At 38.7% G+C, this 16,835-nt stretch overlaps 1 protein-coding gene and 1 pseudogene across 2 annotated transcripts in view; both read right to left on the reverse strand.

Moving 5' to 3' along the window:
* The window catches only part of PGPEP1L (pyroglutamyl-peptidase I like), a 1,609,062-nt gene that overhangs the window by 192,580 nt on the left and 1,399,647 nt on the right, over positions 1 to 16,835 (reverse strand). The window lies entirely within an intron of this gene.
* On the reverse strand, positions 10,637 to 13,106 carry LOC122797098 (annotated as a pseudogene).

The following is a 16,835-nucleotide window of genomic DNA, read 5'->3' on the forward strand; positions in this document are numbered from 1 at the left end:
TAGTGTATACCATTTGCCATCTTGATGACTTTCTTGTTTACTTATTTAGGTTAGTCTGACTCTTTGTGACCTCAGGGACTTTAGCACACCACCAGGATCATCTGTCAACAGCTTTAACTTCTTATAAATTCACATTAATTGCTTCAGTAACACTGTCTATTCACACTAGCCTCAGCCACTGCCTTCTTCTTTTAAAATCAATATTTCCATTATAATATGGCCAAAGTACTAGAGTTACAAGTTTGCTTTCAGACTTCTTGGTCCTCTTGCAATTCAGGAATTCTTAAAAGTTTTCTCCAAGAACACAGTTCAAAAGCATTGACTTTCCAGCACATATATCTATTTATATTCTACCTCTCCCAGCTGTATGTTATTACTATGAAAACTATAGCTTTGAGTATATGGGCCTTTGCTGAAACTACACGTATTTGCTTTTGAAAATTGTAACCAGATTTTCCACACTTTTACTCTGGGAATGAAGAAACTATTATATTTTTTGGTTGCAATCACCATCAGAGGAGATCCAAAAAATGGGTCTATATTATCTTGTGGAAAGATATATTCAACGAATATATCTTCATCGACAAGCAAACAGCAAACTCAGTAATCACCGAACACCCAAATCAGCAACTTTTTTCCCAGGGGAAAAAAGCGCTTGGCCTAATAAACAAAAAATAAATGTTCAAACCCTACATTTTGGGGGGGAGGGGGCTTTGCCTCCCCCCCTAACTAAATATATCAACTCCGAGATCACACTACAGTGGGGAAAAGGGAAAATCTCCAATGATGGCCAAGCGCTTTTTTCCCCTATGAAAAAAGTTGCTGATTTGGCCGTTCGGCGATAACAGAGTTCGCTGTTAACTTGTCGATGAAGATATGTTCGCTGAACAAGTCTTTCAACAAGATAATATAGACCCCCAAAAAATAACATCTGTCACCACCTTTACTTTTCCCCCATCTATTTTCAAAGAAATGATTGGGCTAGAATAAGTATTATTATTATTTTTTTATGCTGAGCAACAAATCAGGATTTGCAAGTTGTGCTTTCATCTTCTTGCTTCAGTGGTACAATCAGTTCACATGCAATGCTTATAAAATAGTATGAAGCAATGTCAAGGCTGTAAGCTCAAGCCTCAGCCTTAGCAAGTACTTTAGTGTCAGTGGCTCAACAGGTAGATCCCTCACTTTTTATGTAGGAAGATCAGAAGATTATGGAGTCTACTCCTACAGCAGATGTTTGGATTCATTTTCCAGTACTGATACTGAGGTTCTACAGTTCTGAATGGCTGTCCTTTGAATGAGATGCTCAGCTGAGGTCTCATCTGCCCTAGCTGGTGCTAGCACAGGAGGATGTAATAAAACCACAGCACTTATCAGAGAAAGAGTAGGGGAACTTTAAATTTGACAGTGGCAGTGGAAGATTAGAAACTCGTGTGTTCTTTTCATATACTTGCTGCTTTGTTTCATTTTTGCTCCCTTTTTTATCTTCTCCTTATTTTCCTTCTTTCTAGCATAATCAAAGCTAAACATTTTCTCTCTGTGTCTCCCAAACTACCCTTACCTCTTGCTATCATTTACTGAACTATTAGCTCACCTTCACAGGTTCTAAGCCTTAGTCTTACTGTAAACATATGAACATATTAACCTGTGAAATCTTGGCCATTAGAATGGTACTGTCTGTACAGCTGAGGTTGTTAATATTTCTCCAGCTGTTTTTCATCAACTGATTCATCTAATATTAATGTTTGCATGCTACACTTAATGTATAAATTAAATAAGTAGGGTGACAATATACAGCTTTGTTCCACTCTTTTCTCCGCCTTGAACAAATCAGTTGTCCAATATTCATGTTGAAACTGTTGCTTCTTGATTTGCACATAGATTTTCCAAGAGGCTACTAAGTTGACCCAGAGTCTCATTGTTTCTAAGAACATGCACCACATTTTTTTATGGTCCACACAGTCAAAAGCTTTAGAGTAGTAAATAAATCTTAAATAAATATTTTTGCAACTCCCTTGCTTTAATCTATCTAGCAGAAGGTGACAGTTTGATCTCTGCAGCCTATTCACCTTGTAAAAAAATTTGAATCTACCAATTATTCGTTCATATATTGCTGGAATACATCTTGGTAGATCTTGAACAATACCCTGCTAGGATGTGATACAAGTGTAGTTCTTCAATAATTCAAGTACTATTTAGGATCACCTTTTTTGTGACCAGAATATAAAATTAACTTTTCCAATCTAATGCCCTCTACTGTCATGTTTAAAATTTTCTGGCAATTTATTTAAATAATTCAGATGTAATTCCATCACCTCCTTTATGTTTGCTATTACCAAGATTTTGTATGGTTCATTTAACTTTACTCTCCAGAATGTCAGATTCTAGACCATCGAGCAGTATACCATCTATATATCAGTGATGTTAGTGTCTTTCTTACACAGTTCCTTTACATATTCCTGCCAACTCTCTTATTTATCTTCTGCTTCTGCAAGGTCCCTTGTCTTTTGTCATGCCCATTTTTACCTGGAGGTTTCCCTCAATATTGCCAATTGTTTGAAGAGAGCTCTTCTCTTCTCTTTTCCAATCTATTATATTTTAATTCTCTGAACTACTCAGTTAAACATACCTCCCTATCTCTTATTTCTATTCCCTGAAACACTATATCTACATTGACGTAGATTCCCTGTCTCTACAGCCTTTTGTCCTCCTTCTTTCCTCTGCTACTTCCAATGCCTCCACAGACAGACATTGTGCCTTCTTATTCTTCTTTGTATTTGGAATACCTTTTGTTGCCACTTCCTGCATTACATCGGAACTTTATGTCCATAATTCTTCAGGAACTCTGATTGCCAGGTATAATTCCATACATTTGTCCCATACCTTCATTACACTTGAAGCTCCTGGCTTTACTGGAATACAAAAGCCCCTTCACCAGGACAAGGTAATAGTTCAAAAGGCGAGCTTCCATAGCAGAACCATGCAGTAGCTTCTGCTATACACCAGCCTTTTTATGCATTTTGCAGTATTCTGGCCGTATGCAGTGCAGACTATGTCTCTGAATTTTATTCACAATATATTTGTACTCCCAGTGTCTTAGGAAAAATGACATAAATTGCTTAATTTTTTAAACTACAACTAATGAACCTATTAAGTGCTTCAGCACTAGATAATTACTTACAGTATAAATAATGTTGAATGATCCATATAGAAGTAATAAATTTATATTGCCAGATTTTATAAATATTTAATGTTATTGTTTTATTTGATGTGGGCGTCCACGGTGGTGCAGCAGTTAGCGTTGATGCCTCACAGCAAGAGGTTCTCTGGTTCGATTCTCAGCTGGGGTGCCTTCTGTGCGGAGTCTGCATGTCCTCCCTGTGGTTGTGTGGGTTTCCTCTGGGTTCTCCGGTTTCCTCCCACATCCCAAAGACATGCTGTAGGTGGACTGGACACTCTAAATTGGCCCTAGGTGTGAGTGCATGCATGTGTGTACCTTCTGTGGAAGGTTAGGTGCCGGACTGGCAACTCGATACTATAAAACTCCACTGCCAATCATGAGCTGACAGGTGATCCGCTGTGGCGACCCCTAACCGGGAAAAGCCAAAAGAAGAAGAAGATTGTTTGATTTGATGTAACAAGCAGCACCATACTGAAATACTTACTTACTGCTCTCATTGTATCACTACTGTACAGTTTATGCAATAGAAATGCTACTTTTGTCGTATGAACTCCTGAATCTAAAGTATCTTACCAGAAAAAACATTTTATATTCAGCTGATATATGGATATAGACATCTGCTTAATAACAAACACTTCAAATGCCATACAATGAAGCCCAAATAGTTAAAATTCACAAAATTCAAAGAATATTTAACTAAATATTACAAGTTCACTGAAAATGCAGAAAACAGTAATGCACATAATTATCTACATTATTTTTTCTGGCAGGTAAAGCTCCCTCACTCCTCCTATTTATGACAGTACATACATATACAAAAACCTAAAACTAATTCCAACACTAAATATAAATATAAGTCAAAACATAAATTTAACTTTAACAATGACACTGAACCTAACTCTAATCTTAAACCTAAAACCATTAATGTTTTCATTTCATTTGTATTGCTCAGTTTATATACCAGAGACTTGTTACCCTGTTAGTTTCTGGCTTTCTGGACTGAAAGTACTTTACCAAAAAAGATTTTTTGCTGGTTTATATAAGTATAGAACATCTGTTTGGAAACAACATTGTTTAAGACAATATAATGGAGTACAGGCAGTCAAAAATTATGCAATATTAAATATATACATAAAACTCATTTTTTTTGAAAATATGAAAACAATACACATAGTTATCTACAGTGTTTGATGCGCAGGAATATACCTTTCAGCTTAACTGCAGAACGTCTTTGATTTTTTTTCTTATATTTTTCCCTGTCTCTCATATTTATTCTGGTGAATTACTAGGAATTACAGTTAGTCAGTAATGCCAGACATTACAGTTTCATACCTATCATCAGAAAATGCATATTAATGCAAAAGCTGTTGTTTTATTAACTTTTTAAGAGAGATATTCAGAAAGTATCCCTATTTTTGGACCTTTGTTCCCTCATTATTTTCGGATTTGTCTAACATTCTTAAGCAAAGAAGATGAGAGGTATGGACAAGCAAAGCTCCTTCATTAACAGCTTACTCAACTTAACTGTATACGTAATTTTAACACTAAACATAATACTAATTTTCACCCAAAACCTAAACCTAACTTTGGCTTTAGCCCTTACACAAAAGCTAACCAAAGCCTTAAACCTGTAACATTAATCTTAAACCAATCTCCAACCAAATTGCCATCCTTAATGTTAATCCTTATCTAACCATTACCCTAATATTAACCAGAAGCAAAACCTCAGGCCTGATCCCAGCTCTGACCCTAAAGTCTGTATATATATAACAGCAAACACATTCAACCAGACAGCATATTGTTTAGTTGTGTAATTTGCACAAATCTAATTGTCCTTTAATCCAACATTTTCACAAAATTAATTCAATTAGAAGGTTCAACCAAACTGCCAGTGATCAAATAACTTAATCTCAAATGGTACAACAGAGTATAATTATCTGCTTCCATTTTAGGCATGTAGGCTTTTTTTGAATTCCTGCATTTCAGCAATCTTATATTTGTACTGTATGTTTTGGCAAAGTGTAATACTATGATAGTTTTATATCCTCTCCCAAGACTTTCTTCTAATTTCATTTAGTATTTATTTTATTATTATTCTGATGAGCCTCCTATCCTATATTACATGAATAGATTTACAAATTCTGTAGTGTTTCATTTGTTTTCTAAGGATTACTTCTTCACAGCCAGTTTGTACATGAGAACAAATAATATACATTTTAATACCGAAAATCATATTCTTTGTGGTGGGGAGTTATTAATCATTTATGCATTTATTCGTTCCCATTCTCTGAAGGAAAATATAGGGATATAGTCTGAGATTCAAACATAAGCCATAGTGCATAGGGACAGTATGCAGACAACTGCATGGAAGAGGCCAACTGTCAGTTCAAAGACAACTGTGCAGCATGGGTAAAGAAACAGTATGTCACTGAGCAGCTAGCACAGAGGTAATATACAATATATGTACATATATATATATATATATATATATATATATATATATATATATATATATATATATATATCCACACACACACACACACACACACACACACACACACACACACACACACACACACACACACACACACACACACACACACACACACACACACACACACACACACACACACACACACACACACACACACACACACACACACGGGATACACAACATGAATAAGGGTACTACCATGGTTCATAGAAAACTATACAGTGTGCACCACAGCTGTCTACAGAAACTGCATTATAAGACAGTTACAGAGGTCAGCTAGACAAAAGGTGACCATTTTGCTCCTATGGAAGCAAACATTGTAATGCCACAGGCACATGTCTAAACATGTTCAAACAGACACAACACACACACATATATACACAGACATGCAACTCAGACACACAGACACAAACTCACACATATATGCACCCACACACAATAGGCTTATGTCATGTAATTAGAATGAAGCTGCTGATGATGCATAATCATAGCCCTTACATGCACTACTACACACAAACACATATGATTCAAGTATAACTAACTGAAGTAAATATCGCCACAGCTCAGCCAAACAAACCATCTTCAAGTATACCTTCACCAAATCACTGCATATCAAAATAAAACACAGAGAAGCTATCCCTCAGAAACATGGCACACCTTATAACAGATATGCCTTGCAAGTTAACCAAAGTCCTGTGATTTTTGTTGTGCTAATGCTTGCATGCACTGAAAGCATAAAACATATGCTGAACTACTGAACTAACTAAATTTATTAGTGTGAAACAGGTAAATAAATCAATGAGAACTGAAAGTTCCTTAAACTCCAATTACTCATCACAACTCTTGAGGGTGTGCCATATTAGAGAAAACAATTAAACTGATCACTACAGAGCTCACCCTTACTCCAATGTGGCATCACCTCAGAGATGGAATATATAAACAGGGTGATAAGAACAACAGCATCTATACTGGATAGTTTAGGGGGCCCTGATCCTGAAAGACTGTAAACAATTTAGACAGTATTCAGTATCTTCACTGAACTTGTAAGGCAAATACTAAATGCTGTGTAGTTCTTTAGTGGCCTGTCTTTCGGCAAGAGAGCTTGCCTACTGAAAGGGGTCATTACATCATAAAATAAATGTAGATAATGGATTTCATGCACATTTGAAAATAAGGAGTTTAGTTTAGGTTGTTTACACAACTTTCAACACCGAACCAAATAGTTTTTGTGTTATCCTTGCCTGATTGTGTTATCCTTGTTTGTTAATGTTAATACAAACAAGACAAATACAGAATTCTGCTTTTGTAGAAAAAAATGAGTGCATAGCAAGACTAAATTTACCCTGCATTTGCAGTCTTTGGTGCATACTTACACAGAATTTATTTAAATTGAAAAATGTTTAAAACTATTACCACTTGTAACCTGTAAACTTCAGAAGCTACCTATGCAATAGGTATCAATCAGTAAAATGACAGTCCACCCTCTCTCCATACCTCCCAGGCAACACCTTGGAACCACAAAGCTCTGTCCTTGGTCCCCTCCTCTTTACCGTTTTCTCCAACACCCTCCACATACGCACACAACAGGCCTCCCTAATACAGTATGTAGATGACTCCACACTCATTTGCACATCTGACAACATGGCACACCTCCAAAAATTACTCAGGAAGCTTTATCAGACACTGAAACATGGCTTTGTAACTCACAACTCATGCTCAATGCCCCCCCCCAAAAACAAACGACTTTTTCCCTCAAATCCCTCTCTCATGAAAAAACAAAATGTAAAGTCTTCTCCCTTGATAATACAACAATCAAAGTCACATCTCATAGCAAATTATTAGGGATTATAGTGGATGATAATCTTAAATTTGACTTGCATATACAAAATTGCATAAGAAAAACTCAAAAACTTCCTCACCAACACAACTAAAATTACACCTGCCACTACTTATCTCCTCCCACACTTCTTTATGGTGCTCACATCCTTACTAACCTCCAGACATCACAAAAATCAAGATTCGAGCAATGCTATAACAAAATTGCAAAATTTGCAGCAAATAACTCTTTCGGAACTCACCACTGTATAGCACTAAAACTATCCCATCAATTAACATATACACATTTTCTTACCACCTATAAAGTTATTCAGCATCCGTCTGCTTGTCCAACATTAAATACCATTCTACACAACTATATTCCTAATTGGTCATTACGATCCAGTGACCAAAAACGTCTTATCTGTATCCATCAGGACAATACCATCCCGATCATACTTCAAAACCATTCTGAAAGTTTACTACTCCGACTCAGCCATCTTCAAAAGCTCGAGAGCTGCTTACTGGCTCCAGGCCCCCCCCTATATCCCATGATGCCTGGCACTAGATACCCAGATCTCATTTGCTGCTTCTGCTACGAGGTTGCATTTACTGGCTGAGGTCGTATTTTTTCAATTTATTGATATATATATATATTTAGAACTTGTTGTATATTATTAGTTAAAATAATTAGTGTTCATACACAGTTGTAGTAGTGTTTAATCCCCCCTTGAAAACTCTTTTTCTTCTTAGAGAGTTTTCTCCTCCCTCCCCCACTCCCATTTTCCTCTTTAAGTTAAGCCGTTTCAGTTAGAGGCTTATCCTTGTTATCCTTTTTTAAGGTAGTAAAAAATTTTTTTCATTAGAAATTGTGGTAGTTGGTAGGTCCGTTTAGCCTTTCTTATATTATAAAGTGTGTGTGTGCTGTTAGGGTGTGGTAACTTGTGTGGACTGTGTGTGTTTTTTTCTAGTTACCTACTTCCCTTTGTACTCTTTGTAATTTGATTTTTCCTTTACAGGAATGTCTAAAGACACAAAAGTGTCTGGATTCAAGAAGTGTGATTCATGCTGTCAGAAAATGTCACTGACAGATGGTCACACTTCTTGTGTCTATTGCTTGGGCGGCCTACACCTGCAGGACTCTTGTTCGGTGTGTCACGCCTTTAGTCCAAGAGTCCTGCAGGAGCGTAGTAATAAGCTTATCCTTAGGGGTTTGCTTAAACCTGAAGGATCACCGGCCAAGGCTCAGTCAGTGAAACCTTCCAAGCCATCAAAGCCACTGGCTCCCAGTTCGTAGCCGTTGTTGGGTGTGGCGTCTGCTTCAACTTCGGTTCTGGCTGGAACCGAAGTACCTATGTCCAAGCCAACTTCAGCTCCGACTGGAGCCGAAGTACCTATCTCCCAGTCGGCCCCGACTCTTCTGTTGGAACCATCAGGGAGTCGAAAACGCTCCAGATCGCCATCCTTAGAGTCGATACATTCGGCTCCGGGGTCTCCCTTGCTGCAATCAGAGAGAAGTCATCGATCCCACTCTTCTCGGTCGTCTAGACTATCTAACCATGATTTGGAGAGAGTGGTGAGCAGGCTTTTAAAATCGCAGGCCCTGGCTAAAATGCTATCCAGCCGCTCTCATCAGGGTATGGCTCTACCTGTCTCTGCAGTAGTTCCTCCTTCGACTCATTCCTTGAGCTCGGAGCCGAGGCATGCTGAGGCTGGGATCGTGGGACCGTCGGCACCGATACCTCCCCTTTTGGTTCCGTCGTTGGCTCCAATCTCTTCCATGGTGCCGTCCTTGGAGGGATCTGGGTGCTGGGACTCTCGTCGGCTCCAAGGGGGCGCGTGGCATTGGACCCTTGTCCGGCCCCGTTCTCCCTCTTGGAGCTTCAGTGCAGGTGAGTTCGGCTCCTACATCGGCTTCGGAGCCATCTCTCTTGGTGCCAGAAAGGATTCCGGTCTCTTCAGAGCCAGAGTCTTCTCCGATATCTGTAAGAGGCACCTTCGAGGTCATGAGGAGTGTGCTGGCATCTGACTCAGCCTCACGGTCAGCCTCATCGGCTCCTCCCCCCATGGTGCCTGCTCCTGCCTCTGCCCCTCCTCCAGACCCCAAGCATGGGGAACAAGCACTCCAGGGCACCCCATTGGGTGTATCTTCCTCTTCCAAGGCCTCCCCCGTTCATTCAGAGGAGCCCCCTCGAAAGAGGAAATGCAAGAGGAAGCATGTTGACTCCCCTGAGTCTGTCACTTCAGATACCGACTTGGAGGAGTCAGAAGGGTCCCCGAGATCCCCCTCTGAGGACGTCTCTTTCTCAGACATCCTTGAGATTCTTAGGCAGAGGGGGAACTGGACTACCCTTAACCCTTCCGAGGATGAGTCGGTATTCCTGGACGCGTTTGGATCCCGACCCTCCACCTCCTGGGTGTCTCCGCCTTTCGATCCACTAATGTCTGTGGTAGCTCGAAATGCGTGGTCAGATCCAGACACAATGGAACCAACTCCCCGCAGGCCCACAAAATTTATTACTGCCCCACAAGACAAGCAATTTCTTACCAATGGTGTTCCCGTTAATGCCATGGTGGTAGCAGCGGCCACAAAAAAGGAGTTGGCTGAAACTTCTTTGTCTGTCCATCCCCCTAATAAGGAATCTAGGACGATGGACAGATGTTCAGAGGTGTGTACTAGAATAATGACCACTATGGCCTTTTTAAGCCTACCCATGCACCCCAAATCAACATCAACAAGCATTTTTTTCTTCAGTTTGTTTTTGGATGCTGTCACTACCACTTATCCATTGTTCAGAGTCACGTCTTTGGATACAAAGCATGTACACACAAATTTCACAAATAAGTATCTGTCACTGGCTGTGATGACAGATCCAGTCTGAAGTATACTGTAAATACTGTACAACCACTGTGTTTTCCAAATGTAAACTTTGTATCCAGAAAATTAAAAGATTTGCATGTCTATGATTCTTTTAGCACGATATCTGGAAATGGCACCACTATAGTCAGTTTGTTGAGGTCTCAGTTCTTCATTTAGCTTGATACTAGTTCAGTACTTGTAACACAGTTGTGTTAATGTAAGTTGTTGACTTTTCTAAGTGGACATGGCACAATAACCCCTCCTCTGCTGAAGGTACAGTTTCACACTAGAAATAAATTTGTATCTCCTGTCCAGTTAGTAATTTGAACATGACAGTTGGCATAGTCTTCATATGGATCTCCCCCAATGAATTAGTACTTGTAATATCTTTTCATGAACCTTTGCCACAAAACTCTGTTTATTTCAATGATATGATGCCCGACTCTGACCTCTTCACTTTCTGCTATCCCAGCTCTTATTAGGCTACAAATAATGTCTGGTCTCTTAGTTAGAACAGTGGTGACAGGCGGGCCAATGACACTATTTAAATTTACTTCTATCTGATTATTTAGAACCTTAATGATTTCTTGGCATGTGGCTAGTGGATGTCCCATTAAACTTGTTCCATTGAATGACATTATCTGGTCACTGATGCTAAGATTTCCGGAGTGAGCAGCTGGGCCACCACTCATCATGTTGACCAAAAGAACAGTTGGAAGGCTTGATCTTCAACCAAACTAATCAATACACCAAGAATTCATCCCTTCTGCTTCTCTATCTGCAGCTCTTTGCAGTTCTCAGAGTTGGAGAAATGGACGAGGTCATTATTGTACATCTCCTGTGTGTTCATTATGTCACTATATTCCTTCTGACTCAGATTTTCAGGATTAATTTCATTGGCCCTTAGGAATTCTTGGTAGGCAACACTGAATGCCTGACCAATTGACTGTGTAATACGTTTTGCATCTGCTGATTCAAAGAAATGGCATATCATGTTGTACTATTTCTTTCCTTCTTGTACTCCATGAGTTGTCTCAATGCAGTTTTGAGAAGCTGTTTGAGGTATACCACACCTTTCCATCAGTACAACAAAGTGATGTATGAGATAGTTTATAATGAATATCTACATTTAGAGCTTTAATTCACTGAGTGAAAATGAAAAGGTCAACTTCTGTCACTGTTTGGACTTCACTTTCAGAATTTGCCTTTTTCTTGATTTTGGCTGCCTTCTGTATTTGCTTGACATGGCTGATTGCCTCCTGACCTTAAATTGTGTAGAGCTCAAGAAATTGGCTGTGAAAACAATTCCATTAATGAGGTCTTCAGGTTCACATGGCCCTGGAACATCCACAAAGCTTGGAAAAGAAGTGTCTTTCTTTGTCTCTGACATGTTATTATTGTCTACTGGCCCATTTAAGTCAGAATATTGTTGTTTTCTACGATATTCTGAACTACTGCATATCTGCTTCTCTCGTGTTCATATCTGCCTTTCTTCGGGTGTTCCTACTTTTACTTTAAAACCTATGTGTGTTTTACTAATATGCCTTGCAGTGGGCAAAATGTGTAAATACTTTGGCTTTCCTTCATGCCTGCTGGTAGTATGCCTTGGCTCTCGTTTGGACAGTTTCCATGCAGTCCTTTGGTGTGTTGTCATTCGCAGCAACATCTTGGTACTGTTGTGCTGCACCGCTGAGGCTGTTGACACTCACACTTAACTTGATTTCAGCAACAAGCTGGTCAACATCTTCTTCATGCCCTTTTGTCACCATTTCACCTTTTCTGGAATTATATTGTGATACCCTCTGCAAGTTACCATTTGTCTCTGGAGTGTAGTAGTTCTGACAGCCCTCTTAAATCTGAAAGTATTTTTCATTATCCTCCTACAGGCTGATGTTGCAAAGGTATTCCTATAACCTCGAGCCAGGACTTGTATCTGACTTGCATCATATAGTTCATCCTCTGTCACCTGAGTTATAATTTGACACCTTCCATTAGATTCTACCCAGGCTTCCTCCACAGCCTCCTGGCACTCATTAAAGACAATGGTCTGTTCTTTGCGAGGAATGTACTCTTCCCAATTAAAGTCCATACCTTCTAAGTAACTGTCATCCTTTGGGCAGTACAAAATATAATAAGTAACACCCTCTTCCTACTCTGGAAGCCTCTCATCATAGTCTTCTTCTTGAGAGGTATTATTCAAGTAATCAGAACTAAAGTCACCATCACCGCTGTGGTCGGCAGTTTCTTGTTCCAGATCTCTAGGACTATCTATCAACTGTCCAGAGTTTTGCAGAATGTCAGAATGTTTGCCTCATATTGTTGTTTTGTTCCTTATAAAATTTGTAGTTTTCTGGATTTTTTTTGGCAAATCAGTCAAGATTGAATTCAATAAATAATGACAGACATTTGAGTTTCAGTCTTCACATCTGGCAGAAAATGCATGCTAACACAATACCTTTTATTCTGGCAACTTTCTAAGTTTATGAGAGCGATATTTAAAATTTATCCCTATTTTTAAGGCTTTGTTCCCCATTATTTTTGGCTTTGCCCAAATTTTTTGCGTTAAGAGGTTGAGAGATATCATTGGTTGGTCTGCTATTTTTAATTTCTTCCAGATCTTCTTCTTCATTGTGCTCTTCTACTGAAGTAATGGCCTCTTCTTGTTCTGGTTCAGTGTCATGGGAAGGCAGTGAACAAGGCTTCTCTCCATGGTCCAACGTGTTTGCTGTCATTCCCTGCTGCATTCTACTTGCCATTGCTGATTTCTTAAATGTTAGTCATTTCTGGATGGTACCCAGCTGCCCACTGAAGAAACCAGTAGTATGTCAACTATAGAAAGAGATAAGATGCTCAAAGACATTCTTGGTCCCTGGACGTTGATGTTCAGTATATGTTATGAACAGGATAACTAGAAAAAGAAATGGTTCCATGAAATCCACAGACTGCACATCCAGCTCTACTATTTAAAAAGTGTTACACACAACAGTTGTCTTGCACTTCATAAACAAAGACTGGGCATCTCAGTTTATTCATTTAGAAGGTCAGTTATTCATTACTATTAATTCTTCCTTTACTGGTTAAGAGCGGTGAACTACTCGTCAACATTGGTTATATTTTGCTTTGTGTATTCCTCACTTGCCCAATGCACACAAAATCTGGTTCTGTTCTTGCTGAACACCAGGATAAACTATATAAATGTGAACAAGTACCTATTCATACCTTACACTTCCTTTCACTCCCTTCTTCACTCACTTACTTACTTCTAGCAATTTCTCTCCCCAGGCTTTCTCTTTAAATAGACCATAAGCCTGCTTTTCCTCTCACTTCATATTGCAATTCCTGTTTGTATTATACTAACCTACCTTTAGTTGCAATATAAACTGGCTAAAATTTCTATAAATATTAAATCATTGTGATATAACTTCTATCTGTTCTTAACCAATGTTTTCATATTATATCTAATTTGGTATAATTATTTAAACTGTAGATATTTTTGTATTATTTTTAAGATTGTAAAATTATTGTTCTTAAAATGTTTTGTAATACTTTGGAGCTTTTCTCCCCAGGCCTCTGCTGAAAATGGGTGCCCGCCGCCTACCCTTTCGGACTTTCCCAGTAATCAAATGTCAATACATAAATAAAGTAAAAAAAATAGCAACAGTCCATTACTAGTCTCTCATATTATACTGATGTACTTCCCTTTGTATAAAGTCTGATATTTTTTCTCGTTTGTCAGATCTTAGTTTTTAAGAAACTACAGTCTGCATATCACTTCTTAGAAAATGTTAAGGTAACTATATCAATGTAATTTATTTCATTCTTTTAAGTTCTATGATTTCTTTACACAAATCCTCACAAAAACCCAAGCCACTGTAATGCCTGGAATATGCATATGTAAAGCTTTGCAGACTCTTATTACAATCATCATAATCAACACAGAGTTGCCAGAATGTATTTCCTGGAAAAATCATATGGGTTAAAACAGCTGTAATAATACAAAGCCATTGGTTAACTGCCGCTTTTGAAATAATATAACTATTTATAGTAATGTAAATAAGACAGAATATCATCAATTTTGTTTCTGATTCAGTAAACAGAATTTAAACATGTCAAAAGTTGTCTGTATTTTTGTATTATTTAACATTGGATTTCCCTTTATTATCTGGATTACCTATCTATTCTTATCCTCTGTTGCCTGATTATAAGACTTCTGCCCTTTGAATCCAGATGTGCAAGGTGTTTGGAGCAGTTCTGTTAATTCTAATGACAACATAGGAACTAAACTGTTTGTGGTCATATTTATTGTAATGTTCAGGATACTAGCTAGGTTCCTGAAAGTCAGGATGGATCCCAGCAGGGCATGATTCTCCTATCATGATAACCTGGTGGACAGAGAAGGAGCAGCTATGGGGGAGTGTAAGTAGAAACTGACCAGGTGTAGGGGTGGATAGCCAGTGTTGTATACCAAACTGATTGTCAAACAAAATTTAATTGTGAGTCCCAAACAGAATTGTTCTATAAACACATAGCGTTAAGGTAGCCTGGGTGTATTAGAGCTCAGGAATCCATGGGCCATATGGCTGGGAGTTAGGGAAAATGGCTACCAAGAATGGGAAGGGAATGATTTTAGAGACCAGGATATAGACAGGTTGAGCAGAGGTCTGTAGTTATGCAAGGCTGTATTGATGATATTACAAGAGTCTCCATTTATTACTGTCTGGAAGATGAATTACGAAGGGTACTCTTATCTCTGCTAAAAAGGGAGACAGGGAAGAAAGCAGGTTCCATTTGCTAACAGGAAGAGAAGTAGGGTATGGCTGAAATACCTGATAAGCTGTGTTCAGGGAAGCTGGTAATACTGATCACAGACAAAAGGGGAATGTGTGATGTAAAGTTTTCTGATATATCATAAGAGGGGAGAGAAGAAATAGCACATCCATCACTGTTAGACAGTAATGGGGTTTAAGCTAGGTAGACTGCATTGATCGATTGATCACAGATTAATGCCATAAGGTACAGTGACTGTTACAATTTGTTTTGGGAAGGGGCTGAGAACTGTAAGGCTGCTGCCTGCACAGGAAGGATTACACAGTAGCTGCAACTTCCTGACACTGTGTAGTTAGGAGTAAGGAGTGCTCAAACCAGTGTCAGAGTAGGGCTGCCTGAGGTGCTGACCTCTGCTGCAGTGGGTCTGTAGACAGAGGTTTTTTTTTTTGACACTGTATCAGACTCTTAAACTACAATGGATGGGTCCATGACTGAAACCCCATCGGCTTCCACAAATTCTTTTTTAAACATGTTTTAATTGTCATTCATCAAACAAATAATAACGGGATATCTGAAATAAGAATAAGAATTGAAGGCAAGGAGGAAGAAAGGGCAATACTGCTTACGTAAACATTAAGCTGGAACTTGTTTATTTTAATGGTCTGATATAGCAGTTTAACAACTGCATAAAGCATAATTGTGGTTGTGGAGGTGTGTGTGTGTAGAATGGATAGGGTGCTCTAATGTTTCTGCATTCCTATTATGCTTTTTTATTCTTTTGGTAGTTGGGTGAACCCATTAGGTAACAACCTCTTCTCAGGAGTAACCCAGGAGTGTTGTCAGGCTAAATGATTTAAGAGTCACATAGAAAGCAAATATACGCTGAGGAAATCCAATCCTGGACTACACAATGAAGCTCTTTAGCAGCATGTAACCTTAATCATGGGTGACAAACTGTCATGGAGAAAGGGATTGTGCAAGGCATAGAGGATTCATGAATACAAGCCAGTGTGATTATCAGGAGTTTGGTCATGATGCATGTATGTGTGTGTGTGTGTGTGTGTGTGTGTGTGTGTGTGTGTGTGTGTGTGTGTGTATATACATATATATATATATATATATATATATATATATATACATTTAAAGATATAGATATATATGTTAATGTAGGTATGCATGCGTGTATGTGTGTGTATATATATATATATATATATATATATATATATATATATATATATCTAGGTCTCAGACATCCTGGCAAAATGACAAAATGCTGACACCCAGGAGATGGACACCATTTTGTCGAAGCAGACAGGTGGCTGACAGGTGTGCCAGATCAATAATCCCTGTGTAGGGGAATATTTCCTTTTCCCAAGGAATATGCAATCTCAGTTAGTAAATATAATTAGTAGGGTGTTTGGGAGCACAGCCTCTCACATGGGGGATGCAGGGGGGCTTGCCTCCTGCAAAAACAAATGCCATTGGTTCAGCACGCGCCAGGGTAATCCTTGGAGCATGTGCAGAACGTATCGATATTTGTCCGATTGTGGTTCTGACATCGATCTCCTGAGTGTTGTCATTCTCTCATTTCAATAGGATGTCTGAGACCCGTGTGTGTGTGTGTGTGTGTGTGTGTGTGTGTGTGTATATATATATATATATATATATATATATATATACACACACACACACACACACACACACACACACACACACAC

This window comes from Protopterus annectens, chromosome 3.part0 (assembly GCF_019279795.1).
Source record: "Protopterus annectens isolate FY-2018-M chromosome 3.part0, PAN1.0, whole genome shotgun sequence".
Classification (NCBI taxonomy): Eukaryota; Metazoa; Chordata; order Ceratodontiformes; family Protopteridae; genus Protopterus; species Protopterus annectens.